Genomic DNA, 15956 nt, shown 5'->3' with positions numbered 1-15956 from the left:
CCTAGAAAGACGAGAAGGGGTCCAGCCACACGTTAGACCCTTTTCTTGACCTCACCCATCAGACGATTACCCCTCTTTAGAAAGAGTGAGTGAGCTAAGGTGGAAGAAAAGGTGGAGGCTCATTCTCCACTCTCTCAAAAGATCATAGATGTGGGCTTCCCTGGTGGCGCAGTGGTTAGGAATCCGCCTGCCAATGCAGGGGACAAGGGTTCAAGCCCTGGTCCAGGAAGTTCCCACACGCCGCGGAGCAACGAAGCCCATGCGCCACAACTACTGAGCCTGCGCTCTAGAGCCCGCGAGCCACAACTACTGAAGCCCGCGTGCCTAGAGCCCATGCTCCGCAACAAGAGAAGCCACCGCAATGAGAAGCCCACGCACTGCAACTAAGAGTAGCCCCCGCTCGCCGCAACTGGAGAAAGCACGCAAGCAGCAAGGAAGAGCCAACGCAGCCATAAATAAATAAATTAATTAAAAAAAAAAAAGATCATAGATGCTATTTGAGGGATCAAGAAAGGAACACAGGGAGAGGAAGAAAAAGGTTTCTTGAATAGTGGATATTTCCCCCTTTTATCTTTTATATGACATTGTGCTTTCGAAGCAGAGAAATTGATAGACTTCAGGCTTTCTGCTTGAGTAGCTTCAAAGAAACCTGAAATAACAAAGAGAACTGGAGGGGAAGCCACAGCAGATGGGAGATTTCAACAGGTCTACAGAAGACGGCTAATGTATAAGGAGAGGCTAAATGATGAAATGTGGAAAGAGTTACAGCGTGGAGTATGGACAAAGGGATACAGCTCTGGAGAAAGCGGATATGCCTTGAAGAACCTAGGCAAGGTGGCTTGGAAATGCCAGGTACAAAGAGGCAGTAAGATGGGGAGCGGCAGAGACTGGTATTCATTCCCGTCTGCACGTGGGGCAGCCAGCCCCGCCCACCTGCCTCCCTGAAGCCACGCAGAAACACCTGGCAACAAGCGTTTATCACTCCCACCCAACCCTGACGCAAAGCACGGGGGGGGGGGGGGGTCCCTCTAACGGAATGGAACAAAGCCCCGCATGTCGGCATTTAGGAACTCCAGCCTGTTCCTCAGCTGCTCGCCTTCAAGGAAACCTGTCAATCAACAAGCTTTGCCCACATATGGAAAGACATGAAAGAACAAGGAAGGAAGGGAGGGAGGGAGGAAGGAAGGAGGGGAGGATACAAGCCTGCACCTAGATTCAGCATTGTAAAAATTCTGAAGACTAAAGGTAAAGAGAGGAGCGCTAAAAACTTTGAGAAATCAGACTCACAAGCAAAAGCAAAAACAAATAATCTGTAAAGAAGTGAAAATCAAATTGATCAATTTGTCAGCATGATTGGATGCTAGAATACTATGAAACAATGCCTTTAAAATTATGGGGGAAGGTATTTCTAATACAGAATTCTATGCATACTTAGCTATTAATCAAATGAAAGTAAAACTCTTTTTTTTTTTTTTTTTTGCATGCAACACTTAGGGAAAAAGGAAATGTAGGCATACCATTCTATTCAGATGTACAGTGAGCTGTACGGTATGGTCCTCCACGGTACTCCTGGTCAGATGGCCCCACCTTGAACTCCCACCCTCTCCGCAGCAGGTGTGGTGGATTAAAATTGCCACAGATTTCCCCCCCCCCTTTCCTCCCCCTCCTTTCTTTCATTTAGAAAACATTGACTGCAGGTGGCCAGCAGAGTCAGGGCTGAGGACACAGCAGAAGAGGACTCAAAGGACTCCTCATCTCATTCAAAGTCCAAGTCCGAGTTCTGGCAGTGGTCCCCAAGACCTGCCCTGACTGCCTACTGTTTTTGAACTTTTAGAATCAGTCTACAGAGAGGCATGGAAAACAAGTCTGATTGCAGAACACGGTAAATGTTATCAACCTCAATGTTACAAATTACAGCAGACAGAAGTTAGGTAAAGAGAGGCGAGATGATGTTGCAATAAACATCTCTCACCTTATGAACTGAGTGTAGTTGATTGATTAAAAAAATCAATTAAAGGTATGAAGGTATCCAGCAGAGGAACTAAATCGTGTTGTATCTATTTGGAAGGGAAGAATGGTGCAAATGAGGGATAAAAGGGATCAAAATCTTCAGTCAACAAACAAAAACAAAGTAATAATATTCAGCTTAATATCAATACTTTAATATTTAATAATGCCAGATTCTATTAACTTTTATTACTACTTTATAAGTACACTTAACAAAGGCATGAATCCTATTAACTGCTGTGTTCAGGCGCTGTGGTGTTCTTCTCCAAAGGTGGCCCCCAGCCATGCTTCTGTGCTTCCCCTGCCACCCTGAACCTGGGCTGGCCCTGGCACTCACTTTAACCAGCAGAAAGTGGCAGAAGTGACAGCCTACCTGTTCTGGGCCTAGGCTTTAGGCAGGCCTGGTAGCTTCTGCTCTTGCACATTTTGGAGGCCTGAGAAACGTGTAGAAGGCCTGCTGCCCTGCTGGAGGCGTTTTGTGGCGAGATCACCAGGAGAGAGAAAGGGCCTGGTGTTACAGGGGTAGAGAGAGAGGCCCACCTGGGCCCAGCCTCCCAGCCAGACACGTGAGTGGAGCCATTTGGAGGTTCCAGCCCCGCAGCTATCTGACTGCAGCAGCTTCAGAACCCCACACGAGACCAGCGGAAATCACCATCCTGCTGGGCTCCAGCTTACCCACAGAATTGGGAGAGATAATAAAAGGGCTGTTTTCAGCCGCTAAGTTTTGGGGTGGTTTGTTGGGCAGCAAAAGATAACTGAGACAGGCACATTTAATCTTCTTCTGTCAGGTCACCTGCTTCCTGCTCAAGTTCCAGAATATCAATCCCCAAATTCCAAGAACCGAAGAGAGGGAGGGGGTGAGGAGGAGAGATAGGAGGACAGCGGGGAGAGCAAGATGTACGGTTGCTGCATGGGGTGAGGTGTGAGAAAAAAGACCCCTGTGGGAGGGGAGTCAAAGGACTTTTATGCCCGTGAATGTCCAGATTCAAATTTGAACTTTTTTTTCGTGCCACTGCTATAAATACCCCACCTCTGCCTTCTCGTTTTCTTCCAATGCTTAGTAAAGACTACTACCCACAGATTGCTTTAGATGAGTCGAATTTTTGTAAAACTTAAGGAGCTGAACTTATGTCTGGACACTTCCTAGAAGAAAATTGAGAATTCCAAGGAGAAGGCTTATTCACCACCCCCTTTCCTGTGATTTGCTTGGCTCAGAGATCTGCCTTAAGCATCGCATGGTGAGCAGACGTGACCTGTACCACTTCTGAGCAGAAGATTCTAGAGGCACTGCAAGTTTCCCCCAGGCGTTTTGTTCCTGGGCCCTCAGCCATGAGAAGGGCATAGCCCCTATGGGAGCCACTCCTTTAGCCTCGATCCCTGAACGAGAAGACACACGAGCCCATTCTCAATCCACCACCTGGAGCAGAGCAGCCAAACTGCAGCCACAGACCAGTAACATGAGCAGGAAATAAATATTTGGTGTTGTCAGCTACTAAGATTTTGAGGTTGTCACGCAGCATAATCTAGTGAAAGCCAATTAATACGAAGCCCAAACTTTAAAAGCTTCCAGAGGGGAAGAAAGAAATCTGGTAACTTACAAAGGGTCCAAGTCAGACGGTGTCAGACTTAAGACCAGCAAGGTAATGGAACCCTGTCTTCACAGTTGTGGGAGGAAATTATTCTGACTCTAGAATCTATAATTGATAAAAACTATGAAGATGTACTCATATATGCAAGCACTTAAATCTTACCGTCCATGTGCTCCTTATGAGGCAAAACAAACCATATAATTATACATATATATGTGTATATATATAGTATAAAATATAATGGAATAAATAAATATACACATCTATATCATATTTTATCCTACCAAAGTAAAAAGAAATAAAACCTTTTTCTTGTTAGTGAGGGTGTAACGAAATAAAACATGTAAGTTCATTCATTTCTGGAGAGTTTAGCAAAACATATCCAAAAGCCTAAAACTGTTCCCACCTTTGGATTCAGCAATTTCACTTACAGTAATTTATTTGAAGGAAATTAGAATACAGGCAAAGATTTAGCTACTAAGGTGTGTGGCATGAAGCGTTATATATAATAGTGATAATTGGAAATAACCTAATGTATGTACTAGGCAGGCACTAACTATAACATTGTAATTTTTTTAAATTAGTCCTTTAAATAATTCATGAGTGTCTTACAAAATTTTTAAAAAAGATATAAAAGGCTATACAGTAAAAAAAAAAAAACCTTTTTCCACCCATGTCTTCTAGCCACTGAGTTTCCTTCTTGAAGGCAACTGATATTGGTTTCCCTTTCAATCCTTCCAGAGACAGTCTTCCATATATATATTACATATAATAATATATATGCATATATATTTTTTCTTTTATGGTAGCTTACTATCCACACTGCTCTGCCCTTGGCTTTTTATACTTAATTTTTCAATATGAAGAATATGATTGTTCAATATTAGCACATGGGGAACTACCTCATTCTTTCAAATATACAGAGTATTCCTTTGATGTGCACCTCTTAATTTATTTAGTCATTTTGAGAAGATCACATTTGTGGACAATTTGTAGAAGAACATTTAATAACATGAATAGATGTTCATGATTTATTAAGGGGAAAAAATAAGGCAGCAGTTTACAAAGTGGTTGAGAGCTGTAGTAATCTACAAGTCTACAAATAGTCTCTTCCGAATGCTCAGGACACATACACATATTCACATGAAAGCTTGGCATTTGCCATTACAAATTCCTGGAATAACACAACCATTGTGCCCTTTGTCCTAGTGAGTTGGCCTTTGTAACCAGGGAAACAGCCCTGGTTCATGATCTAAAGAAATATTGGAGAGATAGTCCAGCTAAAGATAACAAACAGGGTTATATTGTCCTCTGGGTACTTGGTGAACTCTCTCTCTCTTTCTTTTTTCCCAGTTTCATGATTTTGACAATCAGCAATTGGTTCTCATCCACGTTGTCTGTAGGTTTTTGAAAGTGGTGACAGGTACACAGGTAACCACTATATAGAGCTTGTTTGGTGAATCTTCATCCTCATTACATTTTCTGGACAACCACACACAGATACCGTATGGAACATTTCTTATTCCTTTGGTCCAGACAGCTTTGCTGAGCCTGGTGTCAACGTGCACACCTGGATTTCCCACCTCTTTCGAGGCAATTTTCCTAATCTCTTGGAGTGCCTGAGGGCACTCTTCTTGAAGCCCACCCCATGATGTACCTGTGAACATTGATGGTGTATTCTCTGGTCACCACCTTGTTGATGGCAGAACAACCCTTCTTCTTCTCTCCACCCTTCTTTGTGGGAGCAATTTTGCTGAGACCAGGTTGGAACTGCTTGATAATCTTAACACAGTTTTCTTTTCCATGCTCATTTGTGATGTCAGCCAGCACTGCAGTAGGAGTACCCAGCCCCTGCTGCTTGAAGTCAACCCAGGAGTGGACCTCACCACCACCTCCTTTGCTCACTAATAATTGAGTTAGAAATATATCAGAGAAATGGACTAATCAATAAGAGTGACCAGAGGCCTTTCAGTTCTGCAGAAACGAAAAAAACCAACCCTGGGACTTCCCCGGTTGTCCAGTGGCTAAGACTCCGAGCTCCCAATGCAGGGGGCCCGGGTTTGATCCCTGGTCAGGCAACTGGATCCCGCATGCTGCAACTCAGAGTTCACATGCTGCAACTAAAGATCCCGCATGCCACAACTAAAAGATCCCGCTCACAGCAATGAAGATCCCGCATGCCACAACTAAGACCCAGCACAGCCAAATAAATAAATAAATTCTTAAATATTAAAAAAAAAAAAAACCCTAACAGGAAAATCAGTTGTGTCCCTGGGATCAAGCCCTAGAGATCAGCCTGCCCTGCCTCATCTGAGTTTTTCCTTTTGGCCGCACTCTGGCTGGATACTGGATCCTTAACTGGGAAGCAAGAACAGAAAAAGAGGAGACTGGGACTTCTGCAGAGGTCCAGTGGTTAAGGCTCCATGCTTCCACTGCAGGGGGCATGGGTTCGATCCCTGGTAGGGAACTAAGATCCCACATGGTGCAGCCAAAATAGTAATAATAATAATAATTTAAAAAAAAAAAAAGAAAGAGAGAAGACTGGTTCAGACCCTGATAGTTTGAACATCCTGCCATAGCTGGAACCTTATTTTTGCTACCCCCAAGTGGTGTTTGTATTGAAACAAGCATCCTTTTCTTAAAAAAAAAAAAAAAAAATTATTTTGGAATAATTCTAGATTTACAGAAGAGTTGCAAAGATATGGCTGATGTTTCCCCTAATGTTAACACTTACATTACCATATTACATTTGTGAAAACTCAGAAACCAACATTGGTACATTACTCTAAACTAAATTCCAGGATTTATTTGGATTTCACTAGTTTTTCCACAAATGTCCTTTTTCTGTTCCAGTATCCCGTCTGGTACCCCACATTGCATTTGGTTGTCATATCTCCTTGGCCTCCTCTGATCTGAGACAATTTCTTAGTTTTTGTCTCTCACGACCATGACAGTTCTGAGGAGTATAGGTCAGGTATTTTGTAGACTGTCTCTCAGTTTGGGTTTCTCTGATGTTTTTTTCTCATGACTCTACTGGGGTTGTGGGAAGAACACCAGAGGGGAAGGACCCTTCTCTTCACACCAGATCAGGGGGTCCATGTCATCACCATGACGACTGATCCCTGGTGATGTTAACATGGATCACACGGGTAGGTGGGCTCTGCCAGGTCCCTCTACTCTCAAGTCACTATATGTTCCCTTTTCATGCTCTATTCTTTGGAACAGAGTCACTAAGTGCAACTCACACTCAAGGGGAGGGGAACTGAGCTCCATCTCTTGGAGGGAACAGTATCTACGTATATTATTTGGAATTCTTCTGTACTGAAGATTCGTCCCTCCCTCCCTATTTGTTTTTTGGTTCATCCACTCATTTATACACAAGCATCTTTTAAATTCAAAATAATAAATACTCTTATTTCAGTAAAAGGGTTAGGTCAGTACTTATGCTTTTAGCAAAGTTGGCCATCCCCCATGACAGGGAATATGAAACCTTCTAGGGGTTCCTAATGGACATAAGAACAAGGAATCTTTAAAAAAACTAAAAGATAGTTTAATCTCAGCTCTGCCACATATTAACTATATAACCTAAGGCAAGTTTCTTAATCCCTCTACTCAGCTTTCCTTTTTAAAATATAGACATATTAACTACTAAAAGTACTATTATATAAAGGCATAAGGAGTCAATGAGATTATTCACTTTAAACACATAGCATAGAGTCTAATAGTTAATGCTTAATAAGTATTAGCTGCCATTTATTACATGATTTACTTTTATTAAGAAGTAAATATGTACATATGCATATGTGCATACACACACACATATATAGACGGAGGAAGAATCAGTGGTTGATGATACCCTTATGATTTTTATTTTCTTTGCTTATTTGTACATTCTAAGTTTTCTGTAAAAAAAACATTTATCATTTTCCTACTAAGAGGAAAAATAATAAAAGTCAGTTTCCAGATTACTAACACCTGGCAGTGCTGAAGGTGTGGAAAATAACCACTTTTTCATTCCACTGTTGGGAGGAAAACTTGCTAAATCTTTTCTGAAGAATGTCTTGGCAATAAGTATCAGAAGCGTTAAAATTTTGCAGACCATCTGACTCAGCAATTCCATTTCTAGCTATTTATCCAGGTGAAAATATTGTACAGTATATATGCACAAAGATCTATTCATACAAATGTTCACTACATCAATTATAAAAGCAAAAATGGTAATAACTGAATCCTATGTATAAATTATGGTCCTGTGTAGCCAAAAGAACATTTTGTAGAAGAGTGTTTAGTGAAATTTTTTAAACGTTCACACTACATTTAAGTGACAAAGGTCAGTTACAAAAATTATGGCCAGCGTAATTTTATCTTTGTAAAATACACACACACAAAATTGTTTGGGGGGGGTGGATTAATTGGGAGATTGGGATTGACATATATACACTACTTAATGTGTAAAACAGATAGCTGGTGGGAACCTGCTGTATAGCGCAGGGAGCTCAGCTCGGTGCTCTGTGATGACCTAGATGGGTAAGATGGGGGGTGTGAGGGAGGTCCAAGAGGGAGGGGATATATGTATATATAGAGCTGATTCACTTTGTTGTATAGCATAAACTAACACAACATTGTAAAGCAATTATACCCAAATTTAAAAAAATGTATCTAAAAGACAACAATTATTATCTCAGGGTAGTTGGATTGTGAGTAACTTCTTATTTTCTTATTTGGGTTTATCTGCATTTTCCAGATTGCCTACAAGAAACCGAAATTATTTTTGGAAACAGAAAAAGCCAGTGCTATTTTTATCATGCTCATCATAGATAATTTGGAAAATACAAAATATTAGATAGAAGAAAATAAAGTTGCTCACAACTCTACCACTTAGAACTAACCATAATTAACAATTTGTTGTATTTCTTTCAGTCTTTCTATGAATTTGTGTATAAGCTTTGCCACTCCCCCTCCTACCCAATTTAGGATCACACCATATTTAATGTTTTCTAGTCTGCTTTTTTTTTCCCTTAACATTATATTATGAACATCTCCCTGAGCCTTGAATAATTTTTAACAATGTTAAAACAAAAACAAAAACAAAAACAAGCTAGTGAGGGAGATGTGCAGAAAGTGATGTGCAAAGATTCATTATGAAGTGAACAAAGCAAGTTGTAAAGCAGTATTATAGGATGGTCATATAAAATATTCTCCAAGCATTTAATTTCGTTTATGTCTTAAGAGAAGCAGTTGTGTGGAAATGTTTGGCCATTTAAATTTTTAAAATAATATGTATATTGTTATTATCTCTGTAATCAGAAAAGTAATATAGATTTTAAAATAAATAAAAACCCCATTTTAAAGGACTATACAATATTCCCCTATACCTTAAAATTCTCCTGCTGTTGGACATTTAGATTTGTTTTAGCTTTTTTGTTACTATAAATAATGATAATGCTGGGATGAATATCTTTGTTTTCAAGTCTTTCTCTGAGCTCGTTATATTCTATGATAAATTTGAAGAAGGACAGGGAGACGCAAGAGGGAGGAGATATGGGGATATATGTATATGTATAGCTGATTCACTTTGTTATACAGCAGAAACTAACACACCATTGTAAAGCAATTATACTCCAATAAAGATGTTAAAAAAATATTCAAAAAAAAATTTGAAGGAGGATTCCTAGATCAATTTGTGTGTACTAATCTTAAAAGATTTTCTTGAAATGTATGCTTGTATACAAATGTATGCCTGTATAATAAGAGCAACAGATTTAACTTTCTATTTCTTAATAGAAATCAACAAGACCCCTTAGTTTATGGCTTTTAATTTACTCAGAGATTTCTCATGGGAAAAATGCATTCTCTTTGGAAATATATTCCAGAATCTTGTTCAAAAACAATTTCTCAACCCCAGTAGAAACTTTGAAACCTGGCCTAATACTCCACAATTGAGAATTAGTGGCAATAGATCAATGTTCTTGATTCATTAAGCTAATATGACTTGGGCCAATTCACTGGAGATATTCTAATATGGAATAGAGAAGAGAGACTGTAAATAATAAAAATAAATAAAAATTAAAAAGTCACCAATCCTTGGTTTTATCCTCTAACCTATTAAAAGAAATAAAGTCTTGCTCTTTTGAAAAAAGTAAGTTTTATTGATATATGATTCATATACCATAAAATTTACTCCTTTAGGTACACAATTCGGTGTTATTCAGTATTTTCATAGCCTGTGCAACCACCACCACTTTCTAATTTTAGAACATTTCATCATTCTTGCTTTAGGAAATTATTCTCTCATTTTATTTTATAATTATTATACATAGAAACTGCCTCAAATCCATTATCAAATAAGGCAATGAAGAGACACAAGTAGTTAAATAAAACAAAGTTTTGACCACCTATTTAATCTATGTTTGACATTTCTTTGGGTCCTCTACCTTTTTCAAGGTTCTGGCTTCCTTATCTGTAAAAATCAGAAGATTGGTGTAATCTCACAAAGGACTCTGTTTTAAATTATACCTTTTTATGTAGTGTTCAGATTGCTCACGTTTCATGATAATTTCAGTACCATCACTTTGGTTAGAGCTAGACCCTGCATATACAGAAGAAGAATATGCAGATGCCTTCGTTCACAAATGTGATGAGATCTACTGGCAAAGAGACCAAACACCCTGTTATGGTTTGGGACTAGCTATTTAGGTAAGGACACAGTGTTTTTACATAGTTATTTTAGTTAAGGTTGGCCTTAGGGAAATTACAAATATCAGGATATAAGAATTCAGCAAAAAATTGAAAATGCCCCAAAACAAGGGTCAGGGTTAGGGTTAGGGTTAGAGTTAGGGTTAGGGTTACGGTTAGGGTTAGCTTCAGACCTTTAAATGCTTACCACCTTTAAATGCAAAAATAAGTGAAAAGTTTGGTGGAAGTTTTCTGAAGTTTTTAGATCTGCTACCTTCTGGCTCTGCTACTTTCTGGCTACGTCTTTGAACCTGAGATTTCTTACTTGTAAAATGTGGTTAACAATACCTACTTCCTACGGTGTTTGGTAAAGTATATTAGAGAGTGTTTATATTGATATAAAGCATCCAGTACGACGCCTGACATCTGATAAGAGCTGACTGTAATTTAATTCCCTTGGACCAGTTAATCTACCAAGAACATAAAAGCCAACAGAAAAGAAGTAATAATACACATGTGTAAATGCATTAATTGGTGAAATTAAGGATGAATCGAAAAAGCCATAATTTGCCCCCATAATTCGTCAATGATTTGTATATCAACATATGATCACTGCGTTATATTCTGAATATTGATTTAAAATATTTCTTTCCTTTATACTACATAAGGTTTGAGATTTCTGTCATTATTTAATGCTTCTCTCTAGCTTTGATCCTGTCAAATTTCCTAAAATATTCAACTGCATTGGTTATTATCGCTCCCTTATGGGTTTAAAAATTCTGAAAAATTAAAAAAAAAACACCAACAAAAAACACGTTGTAAATTTGTGCAAGATAAGGTAATGTGGTTAGCAAGTTGCGATAAAATAAAAGTACTGTAAATAATGTTCTGGGATTTTACATACCGAGAGTGCCGGAAAATCTCCTGGCAATGTTGCTAGATGGAGTCTTCTTGGAATCCTGGCCAAGGATTTACTTTAATCCTTAGTAATTGTGCAATTTGAAAATTGAAGTTTCAATTTCACTTGTGCTTAATAGCTACTCTCTCAGCCATGTGTAGTCTTCTTTGTCGATGTTATTGATCACAGGGCATGTTGTGCACTTAGGGGCAGGAGTGGTGTTCTCCCAGTTCAGAGTGGCGTCCAGCTCATCTGTTTACGGTGTGCCACCATCTATGGCGACAAGGAGTTTAAAGTGCTTTCCAAGGCGAAACCAAACAAAACGACAGCAGCAACAAAACAAAACCCAAGCTCAGTGCTGAATAACATAAACCACCTAATACCTCATATATCTTTGGTTTGCTTACAAAATGAAAGCTGGCCTCTTGCAAAGCAAGTGCACCCCCAGGACTTTGCATTTGCCAATAAGGAGCTAGCTCTCTGCAGCAGACAGAAGGGAGAAAGGAGACCTCAGAGTAGATCAGGAAAGTGGAAGGACGCAGGATGAGTTCCTTCTTTGTGAAGCAGATAGAGTGTGATCCTTAGCTAGGCCATTACTCTGTCCACAGACCTGAGAAAAGGAGAGTGGAAGAGGACACAGGAAAAGGACAAGAGATAGATGACAGCCTTTTGTCCATGTCACTTCACAAAATATCTTAGCCGGAGGGATCCTTAAAAACACTGAGCTTGACTACTCCTTATTACAGCCAGAGAGAGAAGGGAACACTTCAAAACAATGTAGTTAGTAGCAGATCTGGCTCTAGAACCCAAGGTATGTCCACCTCCCCATGCTGCTTTGATGCATGTTCTTTGTAAGAAATGATGGCCAGAGATGGCACTGATGAAGTTTCAAAGTGGACACGGTTTGTTGTAGGCATATTTCCACCTCCATTTCTCACCCCTTGTGTTGCCCTTCACTCCCAATCCCTAAAGAAAGACCCCTTGCCCTCATGTTGCCTTCCAGCCACCCAACAGTCCCACCTACCTTAGCCCACACCTCTATTTTCTCAACATTCTGATGACAAACAGCTCTTAGGAAAGCTATTCCTTTAAACAAATTCACACAAAAATTCTAACTGGTACTTTGTCTCCCTAATAGCTTCTCAGTGGGGTTATTTTGGAACCCAGATGCATTTCTAAATGTTAACTATTTAAGGCAGAATGAGGAAGGGATTATTATCTCTTCTAGGCCAGTAAGCCTGTAAGGTGAAATTAGTCATGGTTTTGCCCTATTTCAAGTCATAAAGAGCTCAAGATGCAGGGAAAGGCAAGCTGGTGAGTAACAGGGCAAAGGGGAAGAGGTCCTTTGCCCTAGATTAGAGGTACTGTGAGCTGTGCAGGTATTAACCCAGCAAAGCTCTCTGGAGTTTGGGGCAATAATAGCCCTGGGTTACACTTGCAATCTGGATTTGGGAATGGAGGAGGGGACTTCCAATGGATCCCTGAAGCCAACTCATGGCTAAAAACCCATGATTTAGAGGGAACATTGATGGAGTCAATTTTGGTGACGGTTTTTTTTTTACCCCCCTAAAGGAGATTACATTGAAGAAATAACAGAGTGTATGACATCCAATGAGATGTCAATCTTTAAAACAAATATATCTTATAGATCTATTTGAATTCAATCTAAGATTACTTCCAAATTTAGTTTATATAAGATAGTGCTGGTGTTTTACAGGGGGTTCTTATATTAGAGAAAATTAAATTCAGGATGTTTTTCTCTGACCTGAAAATTACAGGTATTGGTAGTAGGAGATTAGCAAATCCAGGAGGAAGGAAATTGAATAATGGAGCCTGTCTTTGCCAGAGTAGAGTGGAGTGATGGGTGTTTGGTAAAGGAAGAAACTGAACACATAGGATAGGGATTCAAATCCAAGAAAAGTAGCTGTGCGGCTACAGAGGAGGATAATTAGGAAAGAGGAAGGGAGGAACGGTGGAAAGGAGATCTTCAGATGGGGACTGCTGCTGGACCAGTGACCAATACTGATTCTTCCTCTGCCTGGTGCCTCTGACAATTCTCCCTCCTGTCCTTTTTCCTCTCAGTGCAAGTTATTTCTCAAAGATTAGGCCTGACTTTCCTTCTCATTCACGGCACTTCCTCACTGCCTGAGGAATAAAAATTGTTTATACAACTTCAGTTGCCAGAATACAGAGATTAAATTGAGACTCACGTCTCTAGCCTGGATCTCTTGGTTTTTCTCTAGTTGAGTTTCCTAGAACTAATCATCCTGGGCTGTTTAACAAAACACAATATTAAATTTGTTTTGTGTATTCCCATACCTAAAATGCTTTTTCTTCAAAATTTAGTTGTACCTCCCCAGCCAACTCTCCTATCTCTGATGATTCCGACACTTTAGGAAATCTCTTGGAGTCGTGGTCAGATTATTTCATGATGCTGGTGTTGGTGTCTTTAGGTTTTCTGGTGAGATTTTAATTTGTGCCTTTCTGGTTAAATCCCATTAAGCTGATTCTTCTTGGTGGCTACATATTCCACTGAGGGCTTTACTTCTGTTTCTTCCTAGTACTTGGTAGTGTTTGCTAGGCAATAAGCAGACATTTTAAATAGTGCCAATAAACTAAATTGTATACAAAGAGAAACTTGACATTTTTGTTTGCTGGAAGGTAAGATCCTTTCATGTTGGAAATGCAAGAGCCACCAAATGGAAGACAGGAGCCATTGAGTAGGATGAGTTCTCACGCTTCTTTGGGAGGGAACATGGCAACTACTGTATTCTAAAAAACTCTATAGATTTATTTCAAGGGATCACATATTAACTGTAGAAGTAAATGTATTCAAAAGTTCTAGAAGGTATTAAAAATAATAATCGGTATTTACATAGCTCTTTATGTTACAAAGTATATTAACATAATTGTTTCATTTAATACTTTTATCAACTTCAGGTGTTAAAATTCTCATTTTAGAGTTGAAGACACTGATTATCAAAGGTCATGACCTATAAGTGGCAAAGCCAAAATCACCTCTGGTTGGATGCCTTTGCAGTTAAAAGAGAAAGAGGGGAAATGTGTAGGGGAAAAGACAATGGTACCAGCTATCTTGAATAGTCAAAAGTGCTAGAGATCTTTGGTTATGAGGAGAAGCTCTTTCAGTGTGATTAGTCTTTCCCCTAAGAGCCAGAAGATGATCTAGGTGATGTCTAGTGAGTGGGAAGACGAGTGAAGTGCACTGCTTCAAAAACACCCATCAGGACCCAAACTGACTGAGTGGTTATTTTTTTGGGGGGTGGGTGGCAAAAGGTAGAAAATGAGTATTCTGGCATCCATCCAGTTATCTAACATGGATGTGAATATTTTTCATGCAAAAAGAAGGAAATTCCCTCTTAAATCACTGTGAAGAAATCAAGCAGATTTCTAGCAAGAATTTGGTAGACTACAATGTCTGGACCATTTCTTCATTATGGTGCTTTAGATTTCCCATATGGGGTGGTTATACATGCTTTATGAGAAGATGATTTCCCCCTTGGAAGTATAGCAGCCTTGACTAAGATAAATGAGATTCAAAGGTAGAGGCCAATGGGTAACAGGGAAGAATGATTTTCAAAGTCCCTAGAGTATGTACTTAATTCTAGGTTAAATAACATCAGACCCCAAAACTATAATTTGAAAAGATACATGCACCCCTATGTTCATGGCAGCACTATTTACAATAGCCAAGACGTGGAAACAACCTAAATGTCCACTGACAGACGAACGGATAAAGAAGATGTGGTATAGGGGACTTCCCTGGTGGTCCAGTGGTTAAGAATCCTCCTTCCAATGCAGGGGACGCGGGTTCGATCCCTGCTTGGGAAACTAAGATCCCACTTGCCGTGGGGTAACTAAGCCTGTGTGCTCTAGAGCCCACGCCACAACTAGGGAGAAGCCTGCACGCCACAATGAAAGATCCCGCACGCTGCAATGAAAGAGCCCATGCGGTGCAATGCAAGATCCCACAAGCTGCAGTGAAGATCCCGTGTGCCACAACTAAGACCCGATGCAGCCAAATAATAAAATAAAATTAAAAAAAGAAAAAGAATATATATATGTATAAGTGAATCACTTTGCTGTACAACAGAAATTAACATAACATTGTAAATCAAATATACTTCATTAAAATTAAAAAAAATAACATCAGACCTTATGCCTTACTTTAAGTTTGCATAAAATTTGAGAGCATGTTTCTCCACTGCAATGGTATACAATTTAAAAACATACTCTTTCAGGTATCTATTGCTGCATAACAAATCCAACCTGAAAAGTAGTGGTTTAAAACCACTGACTTACTATTTTTAATAGTTGTGTAGGTTGACTGGGCTCAGCTGGGCAGTTATCCTGTTCTACCTGATGCTGGCTAGGGACACTCATTTGGTGATGTTCAGCTGGTGGCTACACTAGAGTTGGAAGGTCCAGGAAGGCTTTACTCACATGATTGGCCCCTTGGGGCTCCTCCAGCAGCCTCTTCTTCTCCACGTGGTATCTTATTACTTAGTAGCATCTAGCCCAAACTTTTTTACAGCATGGACGCTGGCTTCCCCAGAGAGAGAAGGCAGAAGCTGCCAGGGCTTTCAAGGGCTAGGCCCAGAAATGGCACAGGGCATCTAAGGAAGACACAGGTCACAAGATGAGGAGAGGGAGGGAGACTTCACCTCTTGATAAGAGGAGTGGCAAAATGTCATGGTAAAACTGATGTGGGTTGAAATTGTTGCAAAGTGTCAAGGTAAAACTGATGTGGGTTGAATTGTTACTGCTGG

At 39.8% G+C, this 15956-nt stretch overlaps 1 protein-coding gene and 1 pseudogene across 1 annotated transcript in view; both read right to left on the bottom strand.

Moving 5' to 3' along the window:
• Positions 1 to 4693: 4693 nt before the first annotated feature.
• Positions 4694 to 7062, bottom strand: LOC114235775 (60S ribosomal protein L31-like; annotated as a pseudogene).
• A 4006-nt stretch (positions 7063 to 11068) lies between these two features.
• CDKL4 (cyclin dependent kinase like 4) overlaps positions 11069 to 15956 on the bottom strand; it is a 58682-nt gene continuing 53794 nt past the window's right edge. The window contains exons 12-13 of the transcript XR_009009983.1: positions 15631 to 15803; positions 11069 to 11442 (exon numbers count right to left, since the gene is read on the bottom strand). The gene's annotated coding sequence lies outside the window, so the exon portion shown is untranslated. The remainder of the gene's footprint in view (positions 11443 to 15630; positions 15804 to 15956) is intronic.

This window comes from Balaenoptera acutorostrata, chromosome 12, assembly GCF_949987535.1.
Source record: "Balaenoptera acutorostrata chromosome 12, mBalAcu1.1, whole genome shotgun sequence".
Taxonomy (NCBI): Eukaryota; Metazoa; Chordata; class Mammalia; order Artiodactyla; family Balaenopteridae; genus Balaenoptera; species Balaenoptera acutorostrata.
This window is presented reverse-complemented; position numbering and strand designations above follow the sequence as displayed.